Source organism: Pseudophryne corroboree, chromosome 5, assembly GCF_028390025.1.
Source record: "Pseudophryne corroboree isolate aPseCor3 chromosome 5, aPseCor3.hap2, whole genome shotgun sequence".
Taxonomy (NCBI): Eukaryota; Metazoa; Chordata; class Amphibia; order Anura; family Myobatrachidae; genus Pseudophryne; species Pseudophryne corroboree.
The window spans coordinates 595,415,688-595,432,489 of NC_086448.1; the positions used below are offsets into that span (position 1 = coordinate 595,415,688).

Here is a 16,802-nt window from a genome sequence, read left to right on the forward strand (position 1 = left end):
ATTTGGCATGAAGGCAATGATCTTATGCTTCTGACCAAAAATGTAAAATGTCCATAAAAGATAAACCGTTCACAATGGATAGAGAATCTTATTGATTTGACAACATGAAACATGCTAGGTCAGATATATTACAATTTCCATCTTCAGGTTACAAATATATGAAAGACAACATTAAGCTTTAAAAAAATATACTCACAAAAAGGATTCACTTTAAAGCTGTTTGCAGCTAAGGCCTAGTGGCCTAATGGATAAGGCATCAACCTCCAAAGCTGGGGATTGTGGGCTCAAGTCCCACCTGGGTCACTTCTCCTTAATTATCATCTATTTCTTTGGAAGTCAGGATGACGTATACTCTTTGATCATTTTCATACATAGCAATCATTAAGCCAATTTGGCCTAATTGCAAAGGTCCCATGCATATGAGTGAGGAATCTAAGTTCAGCAAAGATCGTGATCAATAATAGAGCACTGGCTCTAATAGTAATGTTTTGCTTTAACTATGTTACAACACTGAAAGCTTTTTTAAGCAAAGACTGGAAAGATCAGTGCCTTACTTAGAGAGAAAGTTTATTAACATGCCTCATTTTAAATGATATTCAGCTCTTCAAAAAAATTACATATTAGTTCTAACTGGGGTTTGTGGGTTCAAGTCCGACCTAGGTTGCTTCTCTTTAAGTCTAATCTACACCTTTGGAAATCCCATTGGAACCTTCAGCCTATTTGGCATGAAAGCAATGATCTTATGCTTCTGACCAAAAATGTAAAATTTCCATAAAATATAAACCGTTCACAATGGATAGAGAATCTTATTGATTTGACAACATGAAGTCCCACCTGGGTCGCTTCTCTTTAATTCTCATCAATTTCTTTTGAAGTCAGGATGACATTTACTCTTCGAACATTTTCGTACATAGCAATCATTAAGCCAATTTGGCCTGATTTCAAAGGACCTATGCATATGAGTGAGGAATCCATGATAAGCAAAGATCGTGATCAATAATAGAGCACTGGCTCCAATAGTAATGTTGTGCTTTCACTATGTCACAACACTGAAAGCTTTTTTAAGCAAAGACTGGAAAGATTAGTGCTAATTTAGAGAGAAAATTTATTAATATGCCTCATTTTAAATGATATTCAGCTCTTCAAAAAAATTAAATATTAGTTCTAACTGGGGTTTGTGGGTTCAAGTCCGACCTATTTTGCTTCTCTTTAAATCTAATCTACACCTTTGGAAATCCCATTGGAACTTTCAGCCTATTTGGCATGAAAGCAATAATCTTATGCTTCTGACCAAAAATGTTAAATTTCCATAAAAGATAAACCGTTCACAATGGATAGAGAATCTTATTGATTTGACAACATGAAACATGCTAGGTCAGATATATTACAATTTCCATCTTCAGGTTACAAATATATGAAAGACAACAATAAGCATTAATAAAATGTACTCACAAAAACGATTCACATTACAGCTATTTCCAGCTAAGGCCCAGTGGCCTAATGGATAAGGCATCAGCCTCCAGAGCTGGGGATTGTGGGTTCAAGTCCCACCTGGGTCGGTTCTCTTTAATTCTCATCAATTTCTTTTGAAGTCAGGATGACATTTACTCTTCGAACATTTTTATACATAGCAATCATTAAGCCAATTTAACCTGATTTCAAAGGACCTATGCATATGAGTGAGGTATCCATGATAAGCAAAGATCGTGATCAATAATAGAGCACTGTCTCCAATAGTAATGTTGTGCTTTCACTATGTCACAACACTGAAAGCTTTTTTAAGCAAAGACTGGAAAGATTAGTGCTTATTTAGAGAGAAAGTTTATTAATATGCCTCATTTTAAATGATATTCAGCTCTTCAAAAAAATTACATATTAGTTCTAACTGGGGTTTGTGGGTTCAAGTCCGACCTAGGTTGCTTCTCTTTAAGTCTCATCTACACCTTTGGAAATCCCATAGGAACTTTCAGCCTATTTGGCATGAAGGCAATGATCTTATGCTTCTGACCAAAAATGTAAAATTTCCATAAAAGATAAACTGTTCCCAATTGCTTCAGACCAAAAAGATCAGTGCCTTACTTAGATAGAAAGTTTACTAACATACCTCATTTTAAATGATATTCATCTCTTCAAAAAAATTACATATTAGCTCTAACTGTGGTTTGTGGGTTCAAGTCCCACCTAGGTTGCTTCTCTTTTAGACTCATCTACACCTTTGGAAATCCCATTGGAACTTTCAGCCTATTTGGCATGAAGGCAATGATCTTATGCTTCTGACCAAAAATTTAAAATGTCCATAAAAGATAAACCGTTCACAATGGATAGAGAATCTTATTGATATGACAACATGAAACATGCTAGGTCAGATATATTACAATTTCCATCTTCAGGTTACAAATATATGAAAGACAACAATAAGCATTAAAAAAATGTACTCACAAAAACGATTCACATTACAGCTATTTGCAGCTAAGGCCCAGTGGCCTAATGGATAAGGCATCAACCTCCGAAGCTGGGGATTGTGGGTTCAAGTCCCACCTGGGTTGCTACTCTTTAATTCTCATCAATTTCTTTTGAAGTCAGGATGACATTTACTCTTCGAACATTTTCGTACATAGCAATCATTAAGCCAATTTGGCCTGATTTCAAAGGACTTATGCATATGAGTGAGGAATCCATGATAAGCAAAGATCATGATCAATAATAGAGCACTGGCTCCAATAGTAATGTTGTGCTTTCACTATGTCACAACACTGAAAGCTTTTTTAAGCAAAGACTGGAAAGATTAGTGCTTATTTAGAGAGAAAGTTTATTAATATGCCTCATTTTAAATGATATTCAGCTCTTCAAAAAAATTAAATATTAGTTCTAACTGGGGTTTGTGGGTTCAAGTCCGACCTAGGTTGCTTCTCTTTAAGTCTCATCTACACCTTTGGAAATCCCATTGGAACTTTCAGCCTATTTGGCATGAAGGCAATGATCTTATGCTTCTGACCAAAAATGTAAAATTTCCATAAAAGATAAACCGTTCACAATGGATAGAGAATCTTATTGATATGACAACATGAAACATGCTAGGTCAGATATATTACAATTTCCATCTTCAGGTTACAAATATATGAAAGACAACATTAAGCTTTGAAAAAATGTACTCACAAAAAGGATTCACATTGTAGCTGTTTGCAGCTAAGGCTCAGTGGCCTAATGGATAAGGCATCATCCTCCAAAGCTGGGGATTGTGGGCTCAAGTCCCACCTGGGTCACCTCTCCTTAAATCTCATCTATTTCTTTGGAAGTCAGGATGATGTTAACTCTTTGATCATTTTCGTACATAGCAATCATTAAGCCAATTTGGCCTAATTGCAAAGGTCCCATGCATATGAGTGAGGAATCTAAGTTAAGCAAAGATCGTGATCAATAATAGAGAACTGGCTCTAATAGTAATGTTTTGCTTTAACTATGTCACAACACTGAAAGCTTTTTTAAGCAAAGACTGGAAAGATCAGTGTTTACTTAGAGAGAAAGTTTATTAACATGCCTCATTTTAAATGATATTTAGCTCTTCAAAAAAATTACATATTAGTTCTAACTGGGGTTTGTGGGTTCAAGTCCGACCTAGGTTGCTTCTCTTTAAGTCTAATCTACACCTTTGGAAATCCCATTGAAACTTTCAGCCTATTTGGCATGAAAGCAATGATCTTATGCTTCTGACGAAAAATGTAAAATTTCCATAAAAGATAAACCGTTCCCAATTGCTTCAGACCAAAAAGATCAGTGCCTTACTTAGATAGAAAGTTTACTAACATACCTCATTTTAAATGATATTCAGCTCTACAAAAAAATAACATATTAGCTCTAACTGCGGTTTGTGGGTTCAAGTCCCACCTGGGTTGCTTCTCTTTAAGTCTCATCTACACCTTTGGAAATCCCATTGGAACTTTCAGCCTATTTGGCATGAAGGCAATGATCTTATGCTTCTGACCAAAAATGTAAAAATTCCATAAAAGATAAACCGTTCACAATGGATAGAGAATCTTATTGATATGACAACATGAAACATGCTAGGTCAGATATATTACAATTTCCATCTTCAGGTTACAAATATATGAAAGACAACATTAAGCTTTGAAAAAATGTACTCACAAAAAGGATTCACATTGTAGCTGTTTGCATCTAAGGCCCAGTGGCCTAATGGATAAGGCATCATCCTCCAAAGCTGGGGATTGTGGGCTCAAGTCCCACCTGGGTCACCTCTCCTTAAATCTCATCTATTTCTTTGGAAGTCAGGATGACGTTTACTCTTTGATCATTTTCGTACATAGCAATCATTAAGCCAATTTGGCCTAATTGCAAAGGTCCCATGCATATGAGTGAGGAATCTAAGTTAAGCAAAGATCGTGATCAATAATAGAGAACTGGCTCTAATAGTAATGTTTTGCTTTAACTATGTCACAATACTGAAAGCTTTTTTAAGCAAAGACTGGAAAGATCAGTGCTTACTTAGAGAGAAAGTTTATTAACATGCCTCATTTTAAATGATATTCAGCTCTTCAAAAAAATTAAATATTAGTACTAACTGGGGTTTGTGGGTTCAAGTCCGACCTAGGTTGTTTCTCTTTAAGTCTCATCTACACCTTTGGAAATCCCATTGGAACTTTCAGCCTATTTGGCATGTAGGCAATGATCTTATGCTTCTGACCAAAAATGTAAAATTTCCATAAAAGATAAACCGTTCCCAATTGCTTCAGACCAAAAAGATCAGTGCCTTACTTAGATAGAAAGTTTACAAACATACCTCATTTTAAATGATATTCAGCTCTTCAAAAAAATTACATATTAGCTCTAACTGCGGTTTGTGGGTTCAAGTCCCACCTGGGTTGCTTCTCTTTAAGTCTCATATACACCTTTGGAAATCCCATTGGAACTTTCAGCCTATTTAGCATGAAGGCAATGATCTTATGCTTCTGACCAAAAATGTAAAATGTCCATAAAAGATAAACCGTTCACAATGGATAGAGAATCTTATTGATTTGACAACATGAAACATGCTAGGTCAGATATATTACAATTTCCATCTTCAGGTTACAAATATATGAAAGACAACATAAAGCTTTAAAAAAAATGTACTCACAAAAAGGATTCACATTGTAGCTGTTTGCAGCTAAGGCCTAGTGGCCTAATGGATAAGGCATCAACCTTCAAAGCTGGGGATTGTGGGCTCAAGTCCCACCTGGGTCACTTCTCCTTAATTATCATCTATTTCTTTGGAAGTCAGGATGACGTATACTCTTTGATCATTTTCGTACATAGCACTCATTAAGCCAATTTGGCCTAATTGCAAAGGTCCCATGCATATGAGTGAGGAATCTAAGTTAAGCAAAGATCGTGATCAATAATAGAGCACTGGCTCTAATAGTAATGTTTTGCTTTAACTATGTTACAACACTGAAAGCTTTTTTAAGCAAAGACTGGAAAGATCAGTGCCTTACTTAGAGAGAAAGTTTATTAACATGCCTCATTTTAAATGATATTCAGCTCTTCAAAAAAATTACATATTAGTTCTAACTGGGGTTTGTGGGTTCAAGTCCGACCTAGGTTGCTTCTCTTTAAGTCTAATCTACACCTTTGGAAATCCCATTGGAACTTTCAGCCTATTTGGCATGAAAGCAATGATCTTATGTTTCTGACCAAAAATGTAAAATTTCCATAAAAGATAAACCGTTCACAATGGATAGAGAATCTTATTGATTTGACAACATGAAACATGCTAGGTCAGATATATTACAATTTCCATCTTCAGGTTACAAATATATGAAAGACAACAATAAGCATTAAAAAAATGTACTCACAAAAACGATTCACATTGTAGCTGTTTGCAGCTAAGGCTCAGTGGCCTAATGGATAAGGCATCATCCTCCAAAGCTGGGGATTGTGGGCTCAAGTCCCACCTGGGTCACCTCTCCTTAAATCTCATCTATTTCTTTGGAAGTCAGGATGATGTTAACTCTTTGATCATTTTCGTACATAGCAATCATTAAGCCAATTTGGCCTAATTGCAAAGGTCCCATGCATATGAGTGAGGAATCTAAGTTAAGCAAAGATCGTGATCAATAATAGAGAACTGGCTCTAATAGTAATGTTTTGCTTTAACTATGTCACAACACTGAAAGCTTTTTTAAGCAAAGACTGGAAAGATCAGTGTTTACTTAGAGAGAAAGTTTATTAACATGCCTCATTTTAAATGATATTTAGCTCTTCAAAAAAATTACATATTAGTTCTAACTGGGGTTTGTGGGTTCAAGTCCGACCTAGGTTGCTTCTCTTTAAGTCTAATCTACACCTTTGGAAATCCCATTGAAACTTTCAGCCTATTTGGCATGAAAGCAATGATCTTATGCTTCTGACGAAAAATGTAAAATTTCCATAAAAGATAAACCGTTCCCAATTGCTTCAGACCAAAAAGATCAGTGCCTTACTTAGATAGAAAGTTTACTAACATACCTCATTTTAAATGATATTCAGCTCTACAAAAAATAACATATTAGCTCTAACTGCGGTTTGTGGGTTCAAGTCCCACCTGGGTTGCTTCTCTTTAAGTCTCATCTACACCTTTGGAAATCCCATTGGAACTTTCAGCCTATTTGGCATGAAGGCAATGATCTTATGCTTCTGACCAAAAATGTAAAAATTCCATAAAAGATAAACCGTTCACAATGGATAGAGAATCTTATTGATATGACAACATGAAACATGCTAGGTCAGATATATTACAATTTCCATCTTCAGGTTACAAATATATGAAAGACAACATTAAGCTTTGAAAAAATGTACTCACAAAAAGGATTCACATTGTAGCTGTTTGCATCTAAGGCCCAGTGGCCTAATGGATAAGGCATCATCCTCCAAAGCTGGGGATTGTGGGCTCAAGTCCCACCTGGGTCACCTCTCCTTAAATCTCATCTATTTCTTTGGAAGTCAGGATGACGTTTACTCTTTGATCATTTTCGTACATAGCAATCATTAAGCCAATTTGGCCTAATTGCAAAGGTCCCATGCATATGAGTGAGGAATCTAAGTTAAGCAAAGATCGTGATCAATAATAGAGAACTGGCTCTAATAGTAATGTTTTGCTTTAACTATGTCACAATACTGAAAGCTTTTTTAAGCAAAGACTGGAAAGATCAGTGCTTACTTAGAGAGAAAGTTTATTAACATGCCTCATTTTAAATGATATTCAGCTCTTCAAAAAAATTAAATATTAGTACTAACTGGGGTTTGTGGGTTCAAGTCCGACCTAGGTTGTTTCTCTTTAAGTCTCATCTACACCTTTGGAAATCCCATTGGAACTTTCAGCCTATTTGGCATGTAGGCAATGATCTTATGCTTCTGACCAAAAATGTAAAATTTCCATAAAAGATAAACCGTTCCCAATTGCTTCAGACCAAAAAGATCAGTGCCTTACTTAGATAGAAAGTTTACAAACATACCTCATTTTAAATGATATTCAGCTCTTCAAAAAAATTACATATTAGCTCTAACTGCGGTTTGTGGGTTCAAGTCCCACCTGGGTTGCTTCTCTTTAAGTCTCATATACACCTTTGGAAATCCCATTGGAACTTTCAGCCTATTTAGCATGAAGGCAATGATCTTATGCTTCTGACCAAAAATGTAAAATGTCCATAAAAGATAAACCGTTCACAATGGATAGAGAATCTTATTGATTTGACAACATGAAACATGCTAGGTCAGATATATTACAATTTCCATCTTCAGGTTACAAATATATGAAAGACAACATAAAGCTTTAAAAAAAATGTACTCACAAAAAGGATTCACATTGTAGCTGTTTGCAGCTAAGGCCTAGTGGCCTAATGGATAAGGCATCAACCTTCAAAGCTGGGGATTGTGGGCTCAAGTCCCACCTGGGTCACTTCTCCTTAATTATCATCTATTTCTTTGGAAGTCAGGATGACGTATACTCTTTGATCATTTTCGTACATAGCACTCATTAAGCCAATTTGGCCTAATTGCAAAGGTCCCATGCATATGAGTGAGGAATCTAAGTTAAGCAAAGATCGTGATCAATAATAGAGCACTGGCTCTAATAGTAATGTTTTGCTTTAACTATGTTACAACACTGAAAGCTTTTTTAAGCAAAGACTGGAAAGATCAGTGCCTTACTTAGAGAGAAAGTTTATTAACATGCCTCATTTTAAATGATATTCAGCTCTTCAAAAAAATTACATATTAGTTCTAACTGGGGTTTGTGGGTTCAAGTCCGACCTAGGTTGCTTCTCTTTAAGTCTAATCTACACCTTTGGAAATCCCATTGGAACTTTCAGCCTATTTGGCATGAAAGCAATGATCTTATGTTTCTGACCAAAAATGTAAAATTTCCATAAAAGATAAACCGTTCACAATGGATAGAGAATCTTATTGATTTGACAACATGAAACATGCTAGGTCAGATATATTACAATTTCCATCTTCAGGTTACAAATATATGAAAGACAACAATAAGCATTAAAAAAATGTACTCACAAAAACGATTCACATTACAGCTATTTGCAACTAAGGCCCAGTGGCCTAATGGATAAGGCATCAGCCTCCGGAGCTGGGGATTGTGGGTTCAAGTCCCACCTGGGTCGCTTCTCTTTAATTCTCATCAATTTCTTTTGAAGTCAGGATGACATTTACTCTTCGAACATTTTCGTACATAGCAATCATTAAGCCAATTTGGCCTGATTTCAAAGGACCTATGCATATGAGTGAGGAATCCATGATAAGCAAAGATCGTGATCAATAATAGAGCACTGGTTCCAATAGTAATGTTGTGCTTTCACTATGTCACAACACTGAAAGCTTTTTTAAGCAAAGACTGGAAAGATTAGTGCTTATTTAGAGAGAAAGTTTATTAATATGCCTCATTTTAAATGATATTCAGCTCTTCAAAAAAATTAAATATTAGTTCTAACTGGGGTTTGTGGGTTCAAGTCCGACCTAGGTTGCTTCTCTTTAAGTCTCATCTACACCTTTGGAAATCCCATTGGAACTTTCAGCCTATTTGGCATGAAGGCAATGATCTTATGCTTCTGACCAAAAATGTAAAATTTCCATAAAAGATAAACCTTTCACAATGGATAGAGAATCTTATTGATTTGACAACATGAAACATGCTTGGTCAGATATATTACAATTTCCATCTTCAGGTTACAAATATATGAAAGACAACATTAAGCTTTGAAAAAATGTACTCACAAAAAGGATTCACAATGTAGTTGTTTGCAGCTAAGGCCCAGTGGCTTAATGGATAAGGCATCATCCTCCAAAGCTGGGGATTGTGGGCTCAAGTCCCACCTGGGTCACCTCTTCTTAAATCTCATCTATTTCTTTGGAAGTCAGGATGACGTTTACTCTTTGATCATTTTCGTACATAGCAATCATTAAGCCAATTTGGCCTAATTGCAAAGGTCCCATGCATATGAGTGAGGAATCTAAGTTAAGCAAAGATCGTGATCAATAATAGAGAACTGGCTCTAATAGTAATGTTTTGCTTTAACTATGTCACAACACTGAAAGCTTTTTAAGCAAAGACTGGATAGATCAGTGCTTACTTCGAGAGAAAGTTTATTAACATGCCTCATTTTAAATGATATTTAGCTCTTCAAAAAAATTACATATTAGTTCTAACTGGGGTTTGTGGGTTCAAGTCCGACCTAGGTTGCTTCTCTTTAAGTCTAATCTACACCTTTGGAAATCCCATTGAAACTTTCAGCCTATTTGGCATGAAAGCAATGATCTTATGCTTCTGACGAAAAATGTAAAATTTCCATAAAAGATAAACCGTTCCCAATTGCTTCAGACCAAAAAGATCAGTGCCTTACTTAGATAGAAAGTTTACTAACATACCTCATTTTAAATGATATTCAGCTCTACAAAAAAATAACATATTAGCTCGAACTGCGGTTTGTGGGTTCAAGTCCTACCTGGGTTGCTTATCTTTAAGTCTCATCTACACCTTTGGAAATCCCATTGGAACTTTCAGCCTATTTGGCATGAAGGCAATGATCTTATGCTTCTGACCAAAAATGTAAAATGTCCATAAAAGATAAACCGTTCACAATGGATAGAGAATCTTATTGATTTGACAACATGAAACATGCTAGGTCAGATATATTACAATTTCCATCTTCAGGTTACAAATATATGAAAGACAACAATAAGCATTAAAAAAATGTACTCACAAAAACGATTCCCATTACAGCTATTTGCAGCTAAGGCCCAGTGGCCTAATGGATAAGGCATCAGCCTCCGGAGCTGGGGATTGTGGGTTCAAGTCCCACCTGGGTCGCTTCTCTTTAATTCTCATCAATTTCTTTTGAAGTCAGGATGACATTTACTCTTCGAACATTTTCGTACATAGCAATCATTAAGCCAATTTGGCCTGATTTCAAAGGACCTATGCATATGAGTGAGGAATCCATGATAAGCAAAGATCGTGATCAATAATAGAGCACTGGCTCCAATAGTAATGTTGTGCTTTCACTATGTCACAACACTGAAAGCTTTTTTAAGCAAAGACTGGAAAGATTAGTGCTTATTTAGAGAGAAAGTTTATTAATATGCCTCATTTTAAATGATATTCAGCTCTTCAAAAAAATTAAATATTAGTTCTAACTGGGGTTTGTGGGTTCAAGTCCGACCTAGGTTGCTTCTCTTTAAGTCTCATCTACACCTTTGGAAATCCCATTGGAACTTTCAGCCTATTTGGCATGAAGGCAATGATCTTATGCTTCTGACCAAAAATGTAAAATTTCCATAAAAGATAAACCGTTCACAATGGATAGAGAATCTTATTGATATGACAACATGAAACATGCTAGGTCAGATATATTACAATTTCCATCTTCAGGTTACAAATATATGAAAGACAACATTAAGCTTTGAAAAAATGTACTCACAAAAAGGATTCACATTGTAGCTGTTTGCAGCTAAGGCCCAGTGGCCTAATGGATAAGGCATCATCCTCCAAAGCTGGGGATTGTGGGCTCAAGTCCCACCTGGGTCACCTCTCCTTAAATCTCATCTATTTCTTTGGAAGTCAGGATGACGTTTACTCTTTGATCATTTTCGTACATAGCAATCATTAAGCCAATTTGGCCTAATTGCAAAGGTCCCATGCATATGAGTGAGGAATCTAAGTTAAGCAAAGATCGTGATCAATAATAGAGAACTGGCTCTAATAGTAATGTTTTGCTTTAACTATGTCACAATACTGAAAGCTTTTTTAAGCAAAGACTGGAAAGATCAGTGCTTACTTAGAGAGAAAGTTTATTAACATGCCTCATTTTAAATGATATTCAGCTCTTCAAAAAAATTAAATATTAGTACTAACTGGGGTTTGTGGGTTCAAGTCCGACCTAGGTTGTTTCTCTTTAAGTCTCATCTACACCTTTGGAAATCCCATTGGAACTTTCAGCCTATTTGGCATGTAGGCAATGATCTTATGCTTCTGACCAAAAATTTAAAATTTCCATAAAAGATAAACCGTTCCCAATTGCTTCAGACCAAAAAGATCAGTGCCTTACTTAGATAGAAAGTTTACAAACATACCTCATTTTAAATGATATTCAGCTCTTCAAAAAAATTACATATTAGCTCTAACTGCGGTTTGTGGGTTCAAGTCCCACCTGGGTTGCTTCTCTTTAAGTCTCATATACACCTTTGGAAATCCCATTGGAACTTTCAGCCTATTTAGCATGAAGGCAATGATCTTATGCTTCTGACCAAAAATGTAAAATGTCCATAAAAGATAAACCGTTCACAATGGATAGAGAATCTTATTGATTTGACAACATGAAACATGCTAGGTCAGATATATTACAATTTCCATCTTCAGGTTACAAATATATGAAAGACAACATAAAGCTTTAAAAAAAATGTACTCACAAAAAGGATTCACATTGTAGCTGTTTGCAGCTAAGGCCTAGTGGCCTAATGGATAAGGGATCAACCTTCAAAGCTGGGGATTGTGGGCTCAAGTCCCACCTGGGTCACTTCTCCTTAATTATCATCTATTTCTTTGGAAGTCAGGATGACGTATACTCTTTGATCATTTTCGTACATAGCACTCATTAAGCCAATTTGGCCTAATTGCAAAGGTCCCATGCATATGAGTGAGGAATTTAAGTTAAGCAAAGATCGTGATCAATAATAGAGCACTGGCTCTAATAGTAATGTTTTGCTTTAACTATGTTACAACACTGAAAGCTTTTTTAAGCAAAGACTGTAAAGATCAGTGCCTTACTTAGAGAGAAAGTTTATTAACATGCCTCATTTTAAATGATATTCAGCTCTTCAAAAAAATTACATATTAGTTCTAACTGGGGTTTGTGGGTTCAAGTCCGACCTAGGTTGCTTCTCTTTAAGTCTAATCTACACCTTTGGAAATCCCATTGGAACTTTCAGCCTATTTGGCATGAAAGCAATGATCTTATGTTTCTGACCAAAAATGTAAAATTTCCATAAAAGATAAACCGTTCACAATGGATAGAGAATCTTATTGATTTGACAACATGAAACATGCTAGGTCAGATATATTACAATTTCCATCTTCAGGTTACAAATATATGAAAGACAACAATAAGCATTAAAAAAATGTACTCACAAAAACGATTCACATTACAGCTATTTGCAACTAAGGCCCAGTGGCCTAATGGATAAGGCATCAGCCTCAGGAGCTGGGGATTGTGGGTTCAAGTCCCACCTGGGTTGCTTCTCTTTAATTCTCATCAATTTCTTTTGAAGTCAGGATGACATTTACTCTTCGAACATTTTCGTACATAGCAATCATTAAGCCAATTTGGCCTGATTTCAAAGGACCTATGCATATGAGTGAGGAATCCATGATAAGCAAAGATCGTGATCAATAATAGAGCACTGGTTCCAATAGTAATGTTGTGCTTTCACTATGTCACAACACTGAAAGCTTTTTTAAGCAAAGACTGGAAAGATTAGTGCTTATTTAGAGAGAAAGTTTATTAATATGCCTCATTTTAAATGATATTCAGCTCTTCAAAAAAATTAAATATTAGTTCTCACTGGGGTTTGTGGGTTCAAGTCCGACCTAGGTTGCTTCTCTTTAAGTCTCATCTACACCTTTGGAAATCCCATTGGAACTTTCAGCCTATTTGGCATGAAGGCAATGATCTTATGCTTCTGACCAAAAATGTAAAATTTCCATAAAAGATAAACCTTTCACAATGGATAGAGAATCTTATTGATTTGACAACATGAAACATGCTTGGTCAGATATATTACAATTTCCATCTTCAGGTTACAAATATATGAAAGACAACATTAAGCTTTGAAAAAATGTACTCACAAAAAGGATTCACATTGTAGTTGTTTGCAGCTAAGGCCCAGTGGCTTAATGGATAAGGCATCATCCTCCAAAGCTGGGGATTGTGGGCTCAAGTCCCACCTGGGTCACCTCTTCATAAATCTCATCTATTTCTTTGGAAGTCAGGATGACGTTTACTCTTTGATCATTTTCGTACATAGCAATCATTAAGCCAATTTGGCCTAATTGCAAAGGTCCCATGCATATGAGTGAGGAATCTAAGTTAAGCAAAGATCGTGATCAATAATAGAGAACTGGCTCTAATAGTAATGTTTTGCTTTAACTATGTCACAGCACTGAAAGCTTTTTTAAGCAAAGACTGGATAGATCAGTGCTTACTTCGAGAGAAAGTTTATTAACATGCCTCATTTTAAATGATATTTAGCTCTTCAAAAAAATTACATATTAGTTCTAACTGGGGTTTGTGGGTTCAAGTCCGACCTAGGTTGCTTCTCTTTAAGTCTAATCTACACCTTTGGAAATCCCATTGAAACTTTCAGCCTATTTGGCATGAAAGCAATGATCTTATGCTTCTGACGAAAAATGTAAAATTTCCATAAAAGATAAACCGTTCCCAATTGCTTCAGACCAAAAAGATCAGTGCCTTACTTAGATAGAAAGTTTACTAACATACCTCATTTTAAATGATATTCAGCTCTACAATAAAATAACATATTAGCTCGAACTGCGGTTTCTGTGTTCAAGTCCCACCTGGGTTGCTTCTCTTTAAGTCTCATCTACACCTTTGGAAATCCCATTGGAACTTTCAGCCTATTTGGCATGAAGGCAATGATCTTATGCTTCTGACCAAAAATGTAAAATGTCCATAAAAGATAAACCGTTCACAATGGATAGAGAATCTTATTGATTTGACAACATGAAACATGCTAGGTCAGATATATTACAATTTCCATCTTTAGGTTACAAATATATGAAAGACAACATTAAGCTTTAAAAAAATGTACTCACAAAAAGGATTCACATTGTAGCTGTTTGCAGCTAAGGCTTAGTGGCCTAATGGATAAGGCATCAACCTCCAAAGCTGGGGATTGTGGGCTCAAGTCCCACCTGGGTCACTTCTCCTTAATTCTCATCTATTTCTTTGGAAGTCAGGATGACGTTTACTCTTTGATCATTTTCGTACATAGCAATCATTAAGCCAATTTGGCCTAATTGCAAAGGTCCCATGCATATGAGTGAGGAATCTAAGTTAAGCAAAGATTGTGATCAATAATAGAGAACTGGCTCTAATAGTAATGTTTTGCTTTAACTATGTCACAATACTGAAAGCTTTTTTAAGCAAAGACTGGAAAGATCAGTGCCTTACTTAGAGAGAAAGTTTATTAACATGCCTCATTTTAAATGATATTCAGCTCTTCAAAAAAATTACATATTAGTTCTAACTGGGGTTTGTGGGTTCAAGTCCGACCTAGGTTGCTTCTCTTTAAGTCTAATCTACACCTTTGGAAATCCCATTGGAACCTTCAGCCTATTTGGCATGAAAGCAATGATCTTATGCTTCTGACCAAAAATGTAAAATTTCCATAAAATATAAACCGTTCACAATGGATAGAGAATCTTATTGATTTGACAACATGAAGTCCCACCTGGGTCGCTTCTCTTTAATTCTCATCAATTTCTTTTGAAGTCAGGATGACATTTACTCTTCGAACATTTTCGTACATAGCAATCATTAAGCCAATTTGGCCTGATTTCAAAGGACCTATGCATATGAGTGAGGAATCCATGATAAGCAAAGATCGTGATCAATAATAGAGCACTGGCTCCAATAGTAATGTTGTGCTTTCACTATGTCACAACACTGAAAGCTTTTTTAAGCAAAGACTGGAAAGATTAGTGCTAATTTAGAGAGAAAATTTATTAATATGCCTCATTTTAAATGATATTCAGCTCTTCAAAAAAATTAAATATTAGTTCTAACTGGGGTTTGTGGGTTCAAGTCCGACCTATTTTGCTTCTCTTTAAATCTAATCTACACCTTTGGAAATCCCATTGGAACTTTCAGCCTATTTGGCATGAAAGCAATAATCTTATGCTTCTGACCAAAAATGTTAAATTTCCATAAAAGATAAACCGTTCACAATGGATAGAGAATCTTATTGATTTGACAACATGAAACATGCTAGGTCAGATATATTACAATTTCCATCTTCAGGTTACAAATATATGAAAGACAACAATAAGCATTAATAAAATGTACTCACAAAAACGATTCACATTACAGCTATTTCCAGCTAAGGCCCAGTGGCCTAATGGATAAGGCATCAGCCTCCAGAGCTGGGGATTGTGGGTTCAAGTCCCACCTGGGTCGGTTCTCTTTAATTCTCATCAATTTCTTTTGAAGTCAGGATGACATTTACTCTTCGAACATTTTTATACATAGCAATCATTAAGCCAATTTAACCTGATTTCAAAGGACCTATGCATATGAGTGAGGTATCCATGATAAGCAAAGATCGTGATCAATAATAGAGCACTGTCTCCAATAGTAATGTTGTGCTTTCACTATGTCACAACACTGAAAGCTTTTTTAAGCAAAGACTGGAAAGATTAGTGCTTATTTAGAGAGAAAGTTTATTAATATGCCTCATTTTAAATGATATTCAGCTCTTCAAAAAAATTACATATTAGTTCTAACTGGGGTTTGTGGGTTCAAGTCCGACCTAGGTTGCTTCTCTTTAAGTCTCATCTACACCTTTGGAAATCCCATAGGAACTTTCAGCCTATTTGGCATGAAGGCAATGATCTTATGCTTCTGACCAAAAATGTAAAATTTCCATAAAAGATAAACTGTTCCCAATTGCTTCAGACCAAAAAGATCAGTGCCTTACTTAGATAGAAAGTTTACTAACATACCTCATTTTAAATGATATTCATCTCTTCAAAAAAATTACATATTAGCTCTAACTGTGGTTTGTGGGTTCAAGTCCCACCTAGGTTGCTTCTCTTTTAGACTCATCTACACCTTTGGAAATCCCATTGGAACTTTCAGCCTATTTGGCATGAAGGCAATGATCTTATGCTTCTGACCAAAAATTTAAAATGTCCATAAAAGATAAACCGTTCACAATGGATAGAGAATCTTATTGATATGACAACATGAAACATGCTAGGTCAGATATATTACAATTTCCATCTTCAGGTTACAAATATATGAAAGACAACAATAAGCATTAAAAAAATGTACTCACAAAAACGATTCACATTACAGCTATTTGCAGCTAAGGCCCAGTGGCCTAATGGATAAGGCATCAACCTCCGAAGCTGGGGATTGTGGGTTCAAGTCCCACCTGGGTTGCTACTCTTTAATTCTCATCAATTTCTTTTGAAGTCAGGATGACATTTACTCTTCGAACATTTTCGTACATAGCAATCATTA

General features: G+C 35.7%; 7 non-coding genes across 7 annotated transcripts; all 7 read left to right on the plus strand.

Annotated features, from left to right (window-relative positions):
* The first annotated feature begins 1,486 nt into the window (after positions 1–1,486).
* TRNAW-CCA (transfer RNA tryptophan (anticodon CCA)) lies at positions 1,487–1,559 on the plus strand. Its single transcript has one exon. It is a non-coding gene; the product is annotated as a tRNA-Trp (tRNA).
* Positions 1,560–2,473: 914 nt separating this feature from the next.
* Positions 2,474–2,546, plus strand: TRNAR-CCG (transfer RNA arginine (anticodon CCG)). Its single transcript has one exon. It is a non-coding gene; the product is annotated as a tRNA-Arg (tRNA).
* A 6,029-nt stretch (positions 2,547–8,575) lies between these two features.
* On the plus strand, positions 8,576–8,648 carry TRNAR-CCG (transfer RNA arginine (anticodon CCG)). The gene has a single exon. It is a non-coding gene; the product is annotated as a tRNA-Arg (tRNA).
* Positions 8,649–10,278: 1,630 nt separating this feature from the next.
* On the plus strand, positions 10,279–10,351 carry TRNAR-CCG (transfer RNA arginine (anticodon CCG)). The gene has a single exon. It is a non-coding gene; the product is annotated as a tRNA-Arg (tRNA).
* Positions 10,352–12,701: 2,350 nt separating this feature from the next.
* Positions 12,702–12,774, plus strand: TRNAL-CAG (transfer RNA leucine (anticodon CAG)). Its single transcript has one exon. It is a non-coding gene; the product is annotated as a tRNA-Leu (tRNA).
* A 2,887-nt stretch (positions 12,775–15,661) lies between these two features.
* TRNAW-CCA (transfer RNA tryptophan (anticodon CCA)) lies at positions 15,662–15,734 on the plus strand. Its single transcript has one exon. It is a non-coding gene; the product is annotated as a tRNA-Trp (tRNA).
* A 914-nt stretch (positions 15,735–16,648) lies between these two features.
* TRNAR-CCG (transfer RNA arginine (anticodon CCG)) lies at positions 16,649–16,721 on the plus strand. Its single transcript has one exon. It is a non-coding gene; the product is annotated as a tRNA-Arg (tRNA).
* Positions 16,722–16,802: the final 81 nt, after the last annotated feature.